This window comes from Haemorhous mexicanus, chromosome 13, assembly GCF_027477595.1.
Source record: "Haemorhous mexicanus isolate bHaeMex1 chromosome 13, bHaeMex1.pri, whole genome shotgun sequence".
Classification (NCBI taxonomy): Eukaryota; Metazoa; Chordata; class Aves; order Passeriformes; family Fringillidae; genus Haemorhous; species Haemorhous mexicanus.
In genome coordinates, this window is record NC_082353.1 from 10,576,105 (window position 1) to 10,592,295 (window position 16,191).

Here is a 16,191-nt window from a genome sequence, read left to right on the forward strand (position 1 = left end):
GTGTCCCTGAGCCCCTCGGTGTCCCCGTGCCCCCCGGGTGTCCCTGAGCCCCCCGAGTGTCCCCGAGCCCCCCGGGTGTCCCTGAGCCCCCCGGGTGTCCCTGAGCCCCCGAGTGTCCCCGAGCCCCCGGGTGTCCCTGAGTCCCCCGAGTGTCCCTGAGCCCCCGAGTGTCCCCGAGCCCCTCGGTGTCCCTGAGCCCCCCGGGTGTCCCTGAGCCCCCGAGTGTCCCTGAGCCCCCCGGGTGTCCCTGAGCCCCTCGGTGTCCCCGTGCCCCCCGGGTGTCCCTGAGCCCCCCGAGTGTCCCCGAGCCCCCCGGGTGTCCCCGTGCCCCCCGGGTGTCCCTGAGTCCCCCGAGTGTCCCCGAGCCCCCCGAGTGTCCCTGAGTCCCCCGAGTGTCCCTGAGCCCCTCGGTGTCCCCGAGCCCCCGGGTGTCCCTGAGCCCCTCGGTGTCCCTGAGCCCCTCGGTGTCCCTGAGCCCCCGGTGTCCCCTTGCCCCCCGGTGTCCCCAGGCCCATCCCGCTGCTGGCCGGCGGGTGGCGCTGTTGGCCGCGCGATCCCCGCCTTGTCGGGAACGTGCGGGAGGTCAAGCGCGTCTCTGTAAAGTTTTAACAATTAAAAATATCGCTCCATTAACCTGTGAGTACGTAACGGAGAAATGGGGGAAAATGCCTTCGGGAGAGCGGCACAGTTTTCCAATGTATTTCTCTTAGGAATGAGTTTTCACGCGTCCTTGCTTGTGTTTTCACAGCAGGTAATATCCTGCTCGCTTGTACAGCTGAAGTCACTCGGGGAACGGGTGCTGTGCTTGGCAAAGTAACCCGAGGGACAGCAGGGCTTGTTCTGGCTTTGCCTGGGACCCCCACCCTCAGGCTGGCAGCAGGAGGTGGCCCTGGGCACGGCCCCGCAGCCAGCGGGACTGGCACAGCCGCCCCTGGCTCGCCCCTGCCAGGCTTCAGCTCTGGGCTCGCTGGGGCAGGGCAGCTCCAGCTGCACGAGGTTAACTCGGTTTGGGTGAGTGCCTGCAGGGTCACAGAAGTTATGCTTTGCAGAAAAATTGTAATGAATGACTGGGTTTCATTTCATTTGAACTGAAATGAAAAACCTCCAACCCCACAGAGCGGAATGCAGCAGCCGTGGGTTTATGCAGGCTGCTGGTTCTGCAGCACTGCATGAGCACGGAGAGAGCAAAGGGGGAGAAGCTGCTGGGGCTCCCTGAAGCAGGGGGGCTGTTCGGGTGAGCGGGGCCATGGCATCGCCCCTGTCAGCAAAATCCCACCCAACATGAGCCCTCCCAGTCGCCCCAGCTAACACTCTCCTCCTGAGAAAGGGCTAATCTTTATATGCCTCAGCCTTTCCCAACACATCCTGGTTCACAAGTTCAAAGTTAGGTCTGATCATTAACCCTGAAAGACTGGAGATTACTGAAGCGTTTAAACTGCGTGTTTGAGAGGGCTGAGAAGCACAAAGCTCAGGCACAAATCTGGAGCCAAATTCCAAGACAATCTTCGTGAAGCAGATGGAGGGGTTTGGTTCAGCTCTGTGATGCCAGCACATTGTGTAGGTTTGTGTCTTCATTTCTTTTTAAAGCTGCTTTTGAGCAGCTGATGTTTCAAAAATGGTCATGGATTTTGGGTGTATCTGCCCATGTGGTCTGTGGTGAGTATGGCTGGGCTTACTGTTCCCATGGACTTCTGTAAGAGAGATGAGAGGGTCAGAGTTCTTCACTTTCGACAAAGACTTAACGAAAATTTCTCTTTTCTCGTGCATTTTCTCTATCACTTTTATTTTTGATATGACAAGTACAGAAGAAAAAGCTGTTTGTGACCATGTTACACACAAAACCAGCAGCAGCAGGCAGAAACTCCATCTATGGTGGAGCTAGTTTTCAGTTTGTTATTTCCATGGGGTGGTTTTGATATCAGAATCACAGGGAAACATGGGTTGGAAGAGGCCTCTTGAGGCCACCTGGCCCTCCCTGTTGCTCAGTGTGAGTCCAGCTCCACTGGGCTTCTCAGCAGCAGTGGGCCCCTCAGCAGTGTGATCTGCAGCACCCTGACAGCAATTTTGGAAGGATCTGAATGAGCACTGAGGAGCAAAATCATTGGTATTCTCCTTGATGGGATTTAATTTTAACGCAGCTCATTAGTCTTCAAGGGTGGAAGTCTCGAACCTGATGGTGCCAAAGGATTAACCTAAATTTAAATTCCACAGGTATAGCCTCAAAACAAGGGAGGTGAAGGTCACACAGTGAAGGAAGCCCATGAATACAGCCCTGTCTGTGGCACTGGGGCTCCTGTGAGCAGAGGTCGAGCCCCAGGTGCCCCCAGGGCAAGGCTGGCAAAGGACTGAGCTTTGAGCCCTGCTGTGCTGATGTTCCTGAGGGTCAGCGGGGGATCTGCTCCAGGAAAAGCAGAGCCCTCATCTCATCCTTGAGCAGAAACTGCCAAAGCAGCCAGAATCAAGCACGAGCTGAGGTTGGTGCTGGTTTTATTTTCACCTGTTTGCATTGCTCCTACCCAGGATCAGGGGGCAAGGCTGGATCCTGCTGGGGCAGGGTGAACTGATGGGCACGGGGCTGTTCAGGGGCCAGAGACTGTGTCACCTGCACCTCGAGGCACTGTCCCCTGCAGGCTCTGCTCCCAGCCTCGGGGTGCCAGGGCTTGTCCCAAGCCTGGCCAGTGCCTGGGTGGTGGCAGTGGGCTGCCTGCCAGCCTGCAGGGCGCAGGACTGTGGTGGCCATGGCCAGCCTCCCCCCCACCAGGCACAGAACACCAGGGGGTGGCTCTGTTTCATCTTCTGCCTTTCATCTCCTAAAATTGTCCCACAATGCCCAAGCAGGCTGGCATGTTTTCAGCACTGAAAACCAGATGTTGCCAACTTTCCAGTGGTTGTACTTGGTGCTTTGTGCTGTTGCTTTAGCAGAAGTATGCACGTCATGCCTCTTGCAAAAACAGATAGGATTTACTCCCTGAACGAGGGTCAGCCCTGTTTTCAGTACCTCCATCTCCCTAGCAATGTCTGTCTAAGTCAGAAATGTTGCTGCCAGCTTCCCATGAGCACAGGTTCAGTAGCACCCTCCATTGCAAGACTCAGTCCTCTCCCAGCCACTTGCTTACCTGGCCACCAAGCAGCTGCTTGGTTTATGCCTGCCAAAGTACTTGCCTGAATATTTTTGCCAGTAAAATGAGTTATTTTTTTCCATCTGTATTTTTAGACATTAAACCCAGAGTTTAGTCATCAGCTCTGTGCTTCCTATCTGTGTGCAAGTACTGCAGAGGAGATAAATATAGATACATAAATATACATATGTATAGCTGTATGTATATATAGTATACACACATAAGTGTATATATATGTATATATACATAACAAACACATATGTAGGTATAGATGTAATACACACACACGTTCTTGCTGTACAAAAGACTGTCCTGAAAAAGGAAATCTGGTTCCTGGGGATACAGGCTTTCCCCAGACACAATGAAGCTCAGAAGAGGAAGGAGACCCTTGCCTTTGTGTGCACTGCAGGGGTGTGATCCTGTGGGATCAGCAGGGAGGAGGGCAGGCTCACGCAGGGGCCAAAAGGCTTCTGGCAGAGCCTCTGAGATGTCCAAAGAAATGGTGCCAAGCCACATGGACCAAGGCTTGCCAATGGCTGCAGGAGCTGCTGTGTGAGCTGCCTCAAGTTTTAACGAGGGAGGCTCATGGCCTTACACCCATCTTCATGATGAGTGCCCAGCTTCAAACTAGGAAAAATTAGTAAGATTCTTCCAGAACTTTTATTAGCATTTTCTTTCTTAGTTACTGGAAAAATAAAGTGGCACATTAGTCATCTCAGAAATACAGCAGAGCAGTATGAGGGCAGGGGGTGGGATTTTAGTGACGGTGGTTTTTGTGGACCAATTACTGTAACTGAAATATGGCATCCTTAAAGAATTGGAAGCACAAACCTGAGCAGGGAGAGAGCTTGCTACGTCACTTCAGGCTGCATTTTTACCTTATTTTTGAAGCCCAGATAAAAGTGACAGCTACCTCTGCTCTGCAAGAGCAAGCAGAGGTGTTCTGCTGTGAACTGGGGCACGGGGCAGTCAGGGCTGTGGGGTGGGGAACACACAGAATTCCCATGGTGGGGCAGGGCAAACATGGTCACTGTCACCCTGTGGGGCTCCACAGAACATCACCTGGGTGGTGACAACACCTGGGTGCCTGCACAACAGTTTGGGAGTGAAAGTGGTGCAAAGGCAGGGTCAGGCTCCCTCAGGTGCTGGGAATCACTTTGCCACTGCTGAATTCCCTCAGGAACAAGCACTGGCACTATGAGACCCTGGGGCCACTGACAGGGCCACCTGCTGACAGGCTGGCCCTGCCCTGCACAAGGTGAGCCTCCCTTCGTGTGTCTGTGGGTGTGGAGAAGCTTGTACACATATGTGTGCATGCACACACATGTGGACATAGGTATGGCTGTCTGTGTACTCACAGATGCAATCCATGGTTCATACATACACACAATGACACATGTGATAACTCCTACATACAACATGTGTGTATATACTCTACACACATACAACTACCCTTACACGTACACAGACATGTTGTGTATGTAAATATATGGACATGGATGCACATAGAGACATTATACATGTATATGTACACACATAACATATCTATACTTCTGTTACATGTAATACACTGCTATAGTGTCTATATACACACATATTCAATGTTATATATTGTATATATAATACATAACCTCTGCTGTTGAGATCTAACTGTCCCTAAGGAGACTCAGAGGCTGGGACTGGTTTGCAGCCCTCTCTACAGGGTTTTTATCCTGTCCTTCAGCTCCACCACGTTTGCAGAAGGGCTGCAGTACCTCACTGTGTGTCACAGGGTGGGGGCTGGCAGAGCCCTTGGTCCAAGCACTAAACATTTAGATCAAGGTACAGCTGTTTGTTTTGGTTGGGTAGTTTAGTTTTTATCTGTAGATGACATAAGGGGCCATAAGCACTTGTACTACATGTAAGTATTGATTTCCAAAGGGAAGTGGCTGATGAATCACTGCAGGTCCAGCTCTGAAAGATGCCCAAGTGCTGCTTGACCCAGCATTCTCCTTGGGCCTGCAGGGGAGTGACTCTCCAGCAGTCGTGAGGGCAATGGAGACAAAGATGAATGGCTCATTTCCCCTGTAATGCACCACAGAAACAGGCTTTCATGAAAAATGGAGCACAGGCAAGATGGAAAGGGCGACAGCCGTTTTCGAAGGTCGCACATATCATTTCTTTTGGCAAGTTTGCCTCTGTGACTGACAAAAGCAGGACAGATCAAGTGTCTTCCATCAGACCTGGATTAAAAATGAAGTCATGTTGCTTGGAGAACTGACAGTCCCACCAAAAATAATAGAGGCTGCTGACAGTTCTGGCTTTGCAATAAAAAGCCTCTTTCCAAATTGTCAAAAGAGCTTCTCTGGAATGGGCATAAATAAGGCATTATTTGAATGGAAATGTTAATGGCAAGGAGCTACAAATCATATTGGTCTCTTGCACTAACAGACTGTGGCTGAAAAACCTGTTCTTGTATCTCATATATATGGAAATTCGTGTGTGTGTGTGTGTGTGTGTGTGTGTGTGTGTATAAACAAAACATGCACATCTGTTCATATCTCTATATATTTATGTATGATTCTGTGCATGTTCCATACACATAATGGTAGCTAAAATGACTTAGCAAACAGTCCTTCCCCAAGAGCAAATGCTTGGTGTGATCCACTGAGGGCTGCTGTGTAAGGTTTGACTGAGTATCTTTCCCGTACATAAAGGTTGTAACGTAGCAACCATTTTTTTCTGCTCAGAAAACACCGTTTCCAAGCTAATTATTACTGCCCTAATCTGTGGCCACTGTCAGGGCTCCTGGTGCACTGCTGGGCTGGGCAGGAGGCACAGCAGCTTCCAGCAGCCACAATCTGCACGAAGGTGGTCATGGAGAAGAGGCCTGGTGAGGGAGGGCTCACCCTGTGGGTGCACACTCACAGGGAGGGAGATTATTGGAGCCTCAGGTGTTCTGATGGGACAGGGAGCTGCCCCTGGCTGCTCAGTGGGACTGTGGCCACTGCTTGGGAAGAGCCCACGGCCCAGGCCATGCTGCCAGCCCTGTGCTGGGGGCAGTCAGGTCACTATGTCATATGTGCACATATAAATATATCCATATCCATATATATAAATATATCCATATCCATATATATAAATATATCCATAACCATATAAAAATATATCCATATATATATATATATCTCCATATCCATAGATATATATATATAAAAATATATCCATATCCATATATATAAATACAACCATATCCACATATATATATATATACACACACATATATATGTACACACACACACATATATATATATGTACATTTGAAATTGTGCTGCTCTTCTGAAGGCATTTCCCCCTATTTCTCTGTTACACACTTACAGATAGATATATATATATATGTGTGTATATATATATATATATATATATATATATATATATATATATATAAATATATATACACAAATGGATGTATGTTATCTAAATATATGCATGCACACACACACACAGACATCCGTGCATCCCTGCCCTGCATGGACATTGGGCTGGAGCAGAATTCCATCTATCCACATCCAAACCAACTCTTTGCCTAAAGGACCACAGCAGCTGGCCCTCAGGGACAGTGCCTGCAGTGCCCAGCTGCCAAGGCTGGATGATCAGTGCTGCCATGGCACTCTGCTGGAACCAGGGCTGTCCCCACTGTCCCCAGGCCCCAGGACCAGCACAGTGGCAGCACCACAGCAATGTCCTGCAGTTACTGCTGGGAGCGAGCCCCTGGGCAGGGAGAAGGGAGGGCACTGCACATGAGGAATTGCAACCCAAGTGCATCTCTCCCAGCAGGCACTGTCCCTGTGGGGGCGCTGCCTGGCGGGCTGGGGACAGGACAGGAATTGGTCTGTGCTGCAGTCCTGGCCCTGGCCCAGCATGCTGGCACTGCCAGGACCCTGCACTGTCCCCAGAACTGGGCTCACAGCTGATGGAGGTGTTGGGTGCAATGCCAACAAGGGGTTACATAAATGTGAAAGCATTTTATATAAGCCTATTTTATCTGCAAATCATTTATATTTAGAACACCTATTTCTACTGGAAACACTAAAACCATATTACATAAGAGCTTGTTTAAATCCTTTGGCTTAAGGCTTGGGCAGGGGGAGGGGCTGGTTCAGGCATGGTGCATTCAGGCTGCAGGTTATAATCACAGCCTCAACTGGCAGCCAAAACCCAGTCTTAAAATCCTTTTTGCTTTCATTCCACGCTGCCCTGACAATAGCAGAATGCTTCCCTGAAGGGTAATTTTCCTCTTTCTCAGTGCTGCCTTCGTGTTTGGAAACTTTCATTTATAATGCTGTGGATGTGCTGCCAGCACAGGAGAGATGGCAGCGGGCAGTGCCCGGTCAGTGTCCCTGTGCCCGGGCTGTGGCAGGGGGTGGGAACGCTGCTGACATCACCTGAGAGGCTGCCCAGCCATTCTCAGAAATTAAAACAGGCAGTAACTGGAAATGACCATTTAGCACTATAAAATGACTTTGTCATTCATGCAGTGATGTTCTCTCATGAATGAGTTATTCCCCGAGCCCTCCCCCGAGGGGGAGGCAGGGATGGCCGTGACTATGGCCATCAAATCCTGTCCAATGCAGCTGCACCCTTTGGATGCTCACACTGCCCTGCTGCAGCCCTGAAAACATCTGTTCCCACCACGTGCCAGAAGCTGCTCCCTGCAAGGCTGGGGTAAGCTGCACCTTGCTGTGGGGGCATGGTGCACATGGGGGCTGTGGTACAGGCTCCCCACAGCCAGCACAGCACAGCTCTGGGGACAGCAGCCCCTCCTCATGCAGGCAGAGGTGCTGGGGCAAACAAGTCCTTGCACAGCATCTGGATGTACTCCCACCTTGCTTTCCTAGTGTGAGGGACTCCAAAGATGGAGAAGTGGAGGATCCCCCTCACAGTGATGATGCTATGTGTCAGAGCTCTCCACTGCCCCACACCATCAATGCTGTCATGGTGAACAGCACAGCTTCAGCAACAGCAGGTACAATTGACCTCCCCTCCTTCACAGCCAGTCCTGACCAAACCTGTTTTCTCCTACCCCTCTTTTGAAGGTGAGGTCAGGAATCACTCCTCCTCACTTGCTTTCTAAGGCAGCATGGCCAGGGCACTGTCTCCAGGCTGGATGTGCCCTGCCCAGGTGGGATGTGCTCCCTCTGCAAACACACTGCTCTCCCAGACGAACAGGGCTGGGCTCTCCCACTGCTTTCTCATCTGGATGCTACTTTTAATCACCATCACTGCTCCAATTCTCCCTGTAAGTGCTCCACGTTCAGGTGACACCATTCATTAGTTTCTATAAATGCCCAGGACACTGCAGAGATTTCAGGGACAAAGTAAGAGCTAAAGCTGTAAATGACTTTCCTCCTTACCTTAATCTTCCAACTCCCTTAAGGTGACTCCAGCACTGGGGAGCCTGGTTTGTCCCACCCAGTCAGCACCCTGCTCTTGCAGGATGAGGTTTAACCACTCCATAGCTTTCATTTTCCTGCTGTAGAGTGGAGAAGACAACACACCAATTTCTTAGTGGTGTGGGAGGAAGGCAATTAACATCTGAGCATGCTGCAAAACCTGCTGAGATTTGCTTTCCCTCTGCAGGAAGTGAAGGTCTCTTAAACTGTTTGAAAGCTACATAATTCCTAAGTTTCTGTGAGCTCAGCTGTGTGGGCCATGGGGCTGGGGTGCTCTGTGGCAGTGAGAGGGAAATGCAGTGCCCTAGTGCCCAGAGGCAGCATTCCCTGCTGGGAATTACCCCAGGACATGAGCAGTGCCATCTCCAACTTGGTTTCTACAGCAACTTCCTGAGTATTTTAAGGAGAAGGGGGAAAGGACCAAGTTGGCAGGTTCCTGACCTGCTGCCACTGGTGGAGAGCAGGGTGTCTGTGCTGGGGGATGGAACTCTCCTGAGCCCTCCAGGCTGCTCAGCCCCACCACCCCAGGGCTGGTGCAGGCTGCCCTGCCTGCTCCCCCAGCTCCCCACACATCACCACTCAAATCACTTACACAAATTCTTCTCATACCTCACTTCAGCCAGATGCTCAAATTGGATTAAATTAATGCCTGGAGAGATTTCTCATGTCAAAGATGTAAAACTAACTGAATTTGAGCTGTTTCTGCTCTGCCACAGGGGTCTTGCTCCCCACATTCCCCTCCTGGCATGCAGGGAGCTTCCCAGATCCAGCTCCTTGAGTTTGAAGCTGGCTCACCTGTGACACGGCCACAGGAACCGAAATTGGTGTCAAAACCTGCAACAGTGAAGAAGTTCATCTTGAAAATGTATCATTTCCTTATTTAGTCTTGGACCAAAATGTTATATGGGCTGATTGTTGAAGGAGCTGGGCATCCTACTACTCCAGAAAATGGCCCGAGGTCCAGGGGCAGCTGGGCCACTGACTCCAGTCAATTCACTTTAAGCACTCCATCTCCTCCTGGTTTTTATCACTTATCATAAAAGCCAAGTGATGTAGTGACTGTTTCATGGGCCTGGAGAACAAACCTGTCTCACTTTTGAGCATGGAAGAAGAGGAAGTGGGGTGATAGGAAACACTGGCATCCTCAGGGCCGAAATCACCTGGAACACTCATGAGAAAAGAAAGCTGCAGATAGCCCAGGGAAAGCCCAGTTCCCCTGCTGCAGGGCCTGGGTGGTGCTGGGCACAGCACCCAAACCCCTCCACTCCCAAGCCGTGCCTTGCCAGCTGGGATGCCTAACTGGGGAAAGAGCTGATGTCAGGGAAGAGCTGCCCTGTGTTCACTGCCTGATTAAAACTGGGGACAAGGTCCTCATCCAAGGGCTGTTCTGCATCCATCTGCACTGCACTGACAAACACTGGCAATGGCAATGCACATAGTAGACTCAATTTAGCCATGGAAAGTAAATAAGTGGATAGGAGTTTGGACTCATGGAAAACAGCAATTTTCTGTTCACCTGAAGAACAACCCAGTTTGATTTAGCCTCAGAGATTTTAGTATGCATTTGCTAATGGCTCCATGACCTCAGAAATTATGGGGCACTGAGTTCACTCTTGCTTCTGAGCATGGTCCACACGTGCTGGAGCCTGGGACCTGCAGTGCAGAGCCCTCTCCTGAGCCCACCATGCTCTCCAGGCTGACACCAGTGTCTGGCACTGCAGCTGCCCTCTCCAGAGGAGCAGAAACACCTCAGTGCTGGGTGTGCAAGGCACTGGGGAAGCTGGCAGGGCCCTGGCCACAGCCCCTCGCCAGCCCCAGCAGCAGCCTCTGACAGGTCACAAACTGGCTCTGGGGATGGAAGCAGCTCCCTCAGGCACCCCTGCCATAAATCCACAGCACTGACTGCTGCTGTCAGCCCCTGGGAGGAAGAGGCACTTTAGTGAGAGACAAACACTGTTTGGTTTTTATTTTGTAGTAGCTGGAAGGACGCCACAGATGGCAGCTCGGAGAGCAGGCTGTGCTCAGCTGGGAGATATCCAGCTCCCTGCTGGCAGCCAGGCTCTGGAACAGCTCCATCCCACTGCCTGGCAGATCCTATCTGCTAAATAAATGTGGTGCCAGGCTGATGTGGTGTAGGGAATGGCTTGTGACCTTCATCCAACAAAAAAGAAAGGTGTGGAGAGAAGGTGAGTGAGCACATTGGTGTAAATAGCCATAATCAGTCATGTTTTGGGGAACACAAGATTCCAGTCTGCTGCCAGCAGAGAGCTGTGCTGCCTCTGCCTCAAGGCTTTGGTGTGGGCCTGCACCTGTGAGCAGTGTGTGTTTTGCCCCAAACAGCCTGTGAGAGCCTCCCTGCTCCCAGCAGCCTGCCAGCCCTGCAGCCCCACTCTGTCACCAGCTTTCCAATGTCCTGTTTTCACTGGGATTATTTTAATCTTCCTGTTTCCCATCATATTTTTCCTCCTGCCCATGCCAACAAAGACTGCAATTCCTGGCAGGCAGGGTGGAAACCTCCTCCCTGGGCTGCACCAGCCTTTTGGAGGATGAGCTGGACTCTGCCCTGGTCACACCTGGCTCCTCTCCAGTGCTGGTGCTGGTACCCACTGTGACCCACCAGGGCCACCCAGCTGCTCACAGCATGTCCTTGGAGCCCACTGGCCCAGTGAAGTGCTCAAGCAGCTCCGTGCTCTCATATTTTCCTCTGTGCTCTCATATTTTCCTCTGTGCTCTCATGTTTTGCTCTGTGTTGGCTGAAGAACCAAAGCCCCTGCTCCACTGCTGACATCAATGTGCTTTTATCAGGGCAGCAGCAATGCTGCAAGGTACTGATTAACTGAGGCACACAGGTGTGGGCAGCCAGCCTCTGCCATGTTCCAGCTGCAAACCGTGAGCCAGAGCTCCACTCAGGCTTCCAGGGTTTGCTTTTCTCCTGGGTTTGCTCTGGGTGATGAATCTCCTTGCCCTGTGCAGGTCCCTAAGCCAGTCACAGGTTTTTCCCCTTGCCCTGCTGGATGCTGGACTCTGGGTGATGCAGTTCCAAGGCCAATAGAAATACAGATAAGTGCCAGCAATCCCAAAGGACATTCCTGTCCACTCTGCACTCGACCAGACTGGCACCTTGCTGCTTCACAGGGCTAGGCATGGTGCAAAACTGACAGACTCAAACACCTGAGGGTCTCACTGTATAAAAGCAAGTAAAAAGAGAATAAAGAACCATGGAAAACCAGTGAAATATAATGTGTAAGGGTCCAAAAGATAATTTAGTATCTAGAAGTAATTTAATCTTTCAATATGTGTCAACATCAAATCTGCTAAGACTCTAACAATAGCAGAAAATATCTGAGATAAATATGATACAAAACAAACCCCAAACCCATCTGCTTTCTTAATCATAGGCTTTAAGAATGTTTCTGCTAGTTACCCAGCTATTTCAAGAGCTGTACTGTCTGAATCTATATCCAAATAAACACAGAAGTCGCAGTAAATCTGTCATTCAGTTATTGAGGTCTATCCTTTAAATCCTTCTAAATGATAAAATTCAAGACAGGCATCAAAAGGAAACATTGTTTTTCCACAGCCTCTATCACTGAAGATTTAAACTCTAATCCAGTCTGAATGGCATCACCAAGAATGAGAATGAGAAAATGTCCTTTCTCTGCCTGAGCCTGGCTTTGGAGCATCCATTGCTGAAGCCTGAGCTGCAAACTAAAAGATCAACAATCTTGTAAAGCAGAAATTCTACCCTGCTGCACTTGCTTTTTGGGAAGATGCTGTGGAGATGATGACACAGAAAAATGATGAGGTTTATACTTATTTACTAATCCCACAGTGGGATTAGTGTGGCAGTGTGGCTTCCACACTACACAGCACCAGAGCCCTGGGATATGGCCTGAGGACCATGGAAAAATTCAGATATAAAGGAAAGCCTGTATTTTATTAGGCCTCCCATCTATTCTGAGAGTGGCCAGTGATCTTTAACCAAGCTAGGCAGGGGATCACCCACTTGCCTTGGACTCTACTCAATCATGAATGGTTACTAGAAGAATATAATAAACCTAATCCAAAAGTTACAAGAAATCTGGAGAAATGAAAAGTGTAAGCTAAGGCACAAGTAATGCAGAATGTTACCAAATTAGGACAAACTAAATCAGCCTTCTACCAATGTCAAAACTGAAGAAAACCCATCAAACCATCAGGCACCGGTTCAGGAATGACTCTGTGCTCTAGAAACACAGATTGGATGTAAGCACAGATTAACCCAGGTCCCCAGGGACAGATGGAAAAGCCCTTCCCTACTCCCTCTCCCTACAGCCGTGCTCTTACTCAGAGCGTGAGCTGCAGGAATCATCTCCCAGCACCTTTGTGCTGGGAACAAGGGAGCCAAAGCTGGGACACGAAGGGCAATGGAGCTGCTGGCTCTGATGCTGGACGAGTCACAAGCTCCCTGTCCCACCCCCAGCTGCCAAACACACACTTTGGTATTTCATAGCACGCGTAGCTATCCAGGCTGGCTGACATTAAGGTTAAAAGTAATTTTGGCTGCAGTAGCCCAGCACAGAGATTACAAAAGGTATTTTATTATCAGAGTTCTCTATAGAAGGGCTGCTCAGCAGTCAGGAGGCAGCAGACAGATCCCTGAGGAAAGCAGATGACACGTGTGGCTGCTGCCAGCTACCGACCCAGCTATTTGCAGAGCGTGGCCATACCTGGCCATCCCTGCGTCCCCAGGGGCTGCTGGGCACAGCTCCCTCTGCACATGGCCTGCTGCACACAAATCACCATTTCAGCCACGCTGCTCCCCAGCCAAAAGCAGCCACTGCACTTTTCAGCAGTCAGTATTTTAAGGAGCTCTCCAATAGCACTCAGAGTAAGCAGATAACCATTTTAAATATAGACAGTGGAATGGAAGCCCGAGTGCTGGGTGCCAGCAGTGATCTGGATTATTCGCTTGTTACTAAATACCCCCTGGCATGGCTGCCCAGGCCCTGCAGCTCGAGTCTGATGCAAACAGTGGCAGAACAGCAAACAAGAATTTACAGGATTTAGTAAGAACTGAAATAATTCAAGGAGTAAGGAACAAACTGGTTCAGGGCTGCTGTTGCTCAGGGCTGCGTCTTTGGAAGAAGGAAGACAGGTTACTGTTTAATTACCTGTAAAACCCAGCTGAAGGCTTGATAAGCACTTCCAGATCTCAGCAGCAGGAAAGCAACATGAGTATAAATAGAGAAAAGACTTGTGGGAGCAGATTTAGCTCAAGGATGGTTTTCCTCTTGATATTCAGCAATAATTGCACCACAATGTGCCGCTGAATTCCTTGGGGCCCTGCCTACACTTCTCTGGGGTTTGCAGTATGCATGTGTAGAGTAGGGGATGAAAGTCCACATGTGGAAAAACTCTTACATCCCTGACTAGCACAGAGGTTAGAAGGGGACAGAAAAAACCAGCAACATTAGTTCCATATGGGAAAAAAACTGGTGGACTCCTGTAAAAAAGGCATTAAAAACCTGTTCATAAACCAGTGCCTCCAGGCAATCAGCTGGACCAAAGTGGGAACTTGGCAAGGCTTTAAAAGGATGCAGCAGCATTGCTCTAAGAGCTTCTGCAGCACAGAAAAGGCAACAGCAAGGGGACAGCAAAACAAAGTACATCAAGGCACAGATTTTGCTGTAGGCAGTGAACCCTTTGCTGCAGGTACAGGTGCCCTGCTGAGCAGGGCAGGGAGGGGCAGCACAGCAGGGCCTGCCCCAGTGCCCAGCTGGTTCACAGAACCCCACATCCAGCCTAGAGCCCCAGCAGACCAGCTCTGCTCACAGCAGAGACCAGCTAAGCTGTGCTGGACTCACAGTGCCATCACCCCACCGCCAGCAGCATGGGCAAAGGCTTATAAAAATAGCTAAGATTATATATAGCAACTCTGATTTAATTAAAATTAAATACAACTCTGAGAAAGCTAACTGACCATGGCTGAGAACTCTTGATCAGAACAAACTGTTCAGCAATTATTAGACCTCATGTGATGACAGGATGTGCAAAAGGCTCTGTCCTGGTCTGTTGTAAACATCACCTCTTCTAGCTGAAGCTCTTGTTAAATATACTTTAAATGCTGCCTTTTAACAAAAGGCCATTTAGAGAAGAAAGGGCACTTTTAAAAGCTGGTTAATTTTCTCATTCCTTATTTGCTTTTTTGTTAAATAAGGGTGTTCCATTGTACTTGGCAAGCACCTTGGCGCGAAACAGTGGTCTCTTTATCTGGTTCATAATTTAAGCCTCTTCCATATTTTGTTTTTAAAGACAATGCTGTTGCTAGGTCACAGCCAAAGGGCTACACGTGTAGCTGACCTATTTTTTCCTGAAGGGCTAGGCACGGCTGATGAGTACAGGGCAGGAACCATCTTCCATCCAATGGGAACAACCTGTGACACCCTGCACTTTCTGCAGGCTGTTCTTCCCACACTCCTGCAGTTTGCCAAGGGAGAACCCAGCACCACACCCACAGTACCTTCACTTTCTAGCAGTGATTTCACTTTGCATGGTCCTTACAAAACACTTTTGTCTCCACAAAGGGAATTCCTTCTACTTAATAAACCCGACTGCCCAGCAGCACCCTGCAGTGACCCATGGACAGAGTTTGTTGTGAGAGCACCAGAGCAGGCAGCACAGCCTGCACAGTGTGGCCTCCTCAGCACAGGCAGAAGACAAAGGTAAATGAAGCACCATGATGGGTTTAGGCTCAACACTCAACTGTCCCCTTCCTTTTAGTGTAGAACATTCCCTTTGTACCCCTACAGGTTTCTTAAGTACTGTTAAGTTTCACATGTGTTAAAAATAAAAAAAAAAAAAGCAAAAAAGATACTTCATTTGTACAAGATGTGTTTCTTTCACACTCCCCACCCACTGCTCTCCTCCAATCTCAACAAAAGCCCTACAGCCCTTGAGAGGGCAGCTGGTCACCCCCCTCCCTCCAGCCCACACCCCTCTGCTGTGGCTGCATGAATGTCCAGGGACCATGGCCAAGGACACACGCCCTGTCCCCTCCCCAGGTGCCCATCCTGTGCCACACTGAAGGGGCAGAGATCCTTATTTTAGGCCAGTTGCAACTGAGCTACCTGGCAGAGGAGCAGGGATGGAAGAACCTGGAAGACCTAAAGCACTGGCATAGGAAAAGCTGTAGGAGTTTGTCAGAAGATGTAGCTTTATTCTGCAGTTAATTAGCTCCCCCTGGAACAGCTGTGATGGCAGGAAGGGGAAGAGAAATACATACTGTTCTAGGGCTTGCTGCAACAGAGACCTGACCTCACATTTCGTAACATCCCACAGGAGTTACCTGGTCATGCTCCCAAAATCTCCTTGTGGAAGTGCTCCAGCCAGGCTTGGCTGAGGAAGCTGCAGGCTCACCTTCACTCCAGGCTGCCAGCAATGTGAAGGGGCTGGCACACACAGGCCACAGCTTTTCCTTTAACACTCATCTGGCTAAAACTTTGATAAAATAGTAACTTGTGTCACCTACACTCCCAAAGTCAATTGGTGTTTTGAACAGAAATGGACAGCACTGTATATTTGTGCTTTCATAGCCACACCAGCACATGGGATCTTCCTCAGTCCAGGCTGCAGGCAGCAGGACAGAAGGAAACTCTTGG

General features: G+C 49.8%; 1 protein-coding gene across 2 annotated transcripts in view; it reads left to right on the top strand.

Annotated features, from left to right (window-relative positions):
- BCL2L10 (BCL2 like 10) overlaps positions 1 to 15,406 on the top strand; it is a 39,561-nt gene extending 24,155 nt beyond the window's left edge. Inside the window, exons 5-6 of one of the 2 annotated variants that reach the window (XR_009488136.1) lie at positions 2,212 to 2,474; positions 12,132 to 15,406. The gene's annotated coding sequence lies outside the window, so the exon portion shown is untranslated. The remainder of the gene's footprint in view (positions 1 to 2,211; positions 2,475 to 12,131) is intronic. The other variant, XR_009488135.1, reaches the window with a different exon arrangement.
- The last annotated feature ends 785 nt before the right edge of the window (positions 15,407 to 16,191 follow it).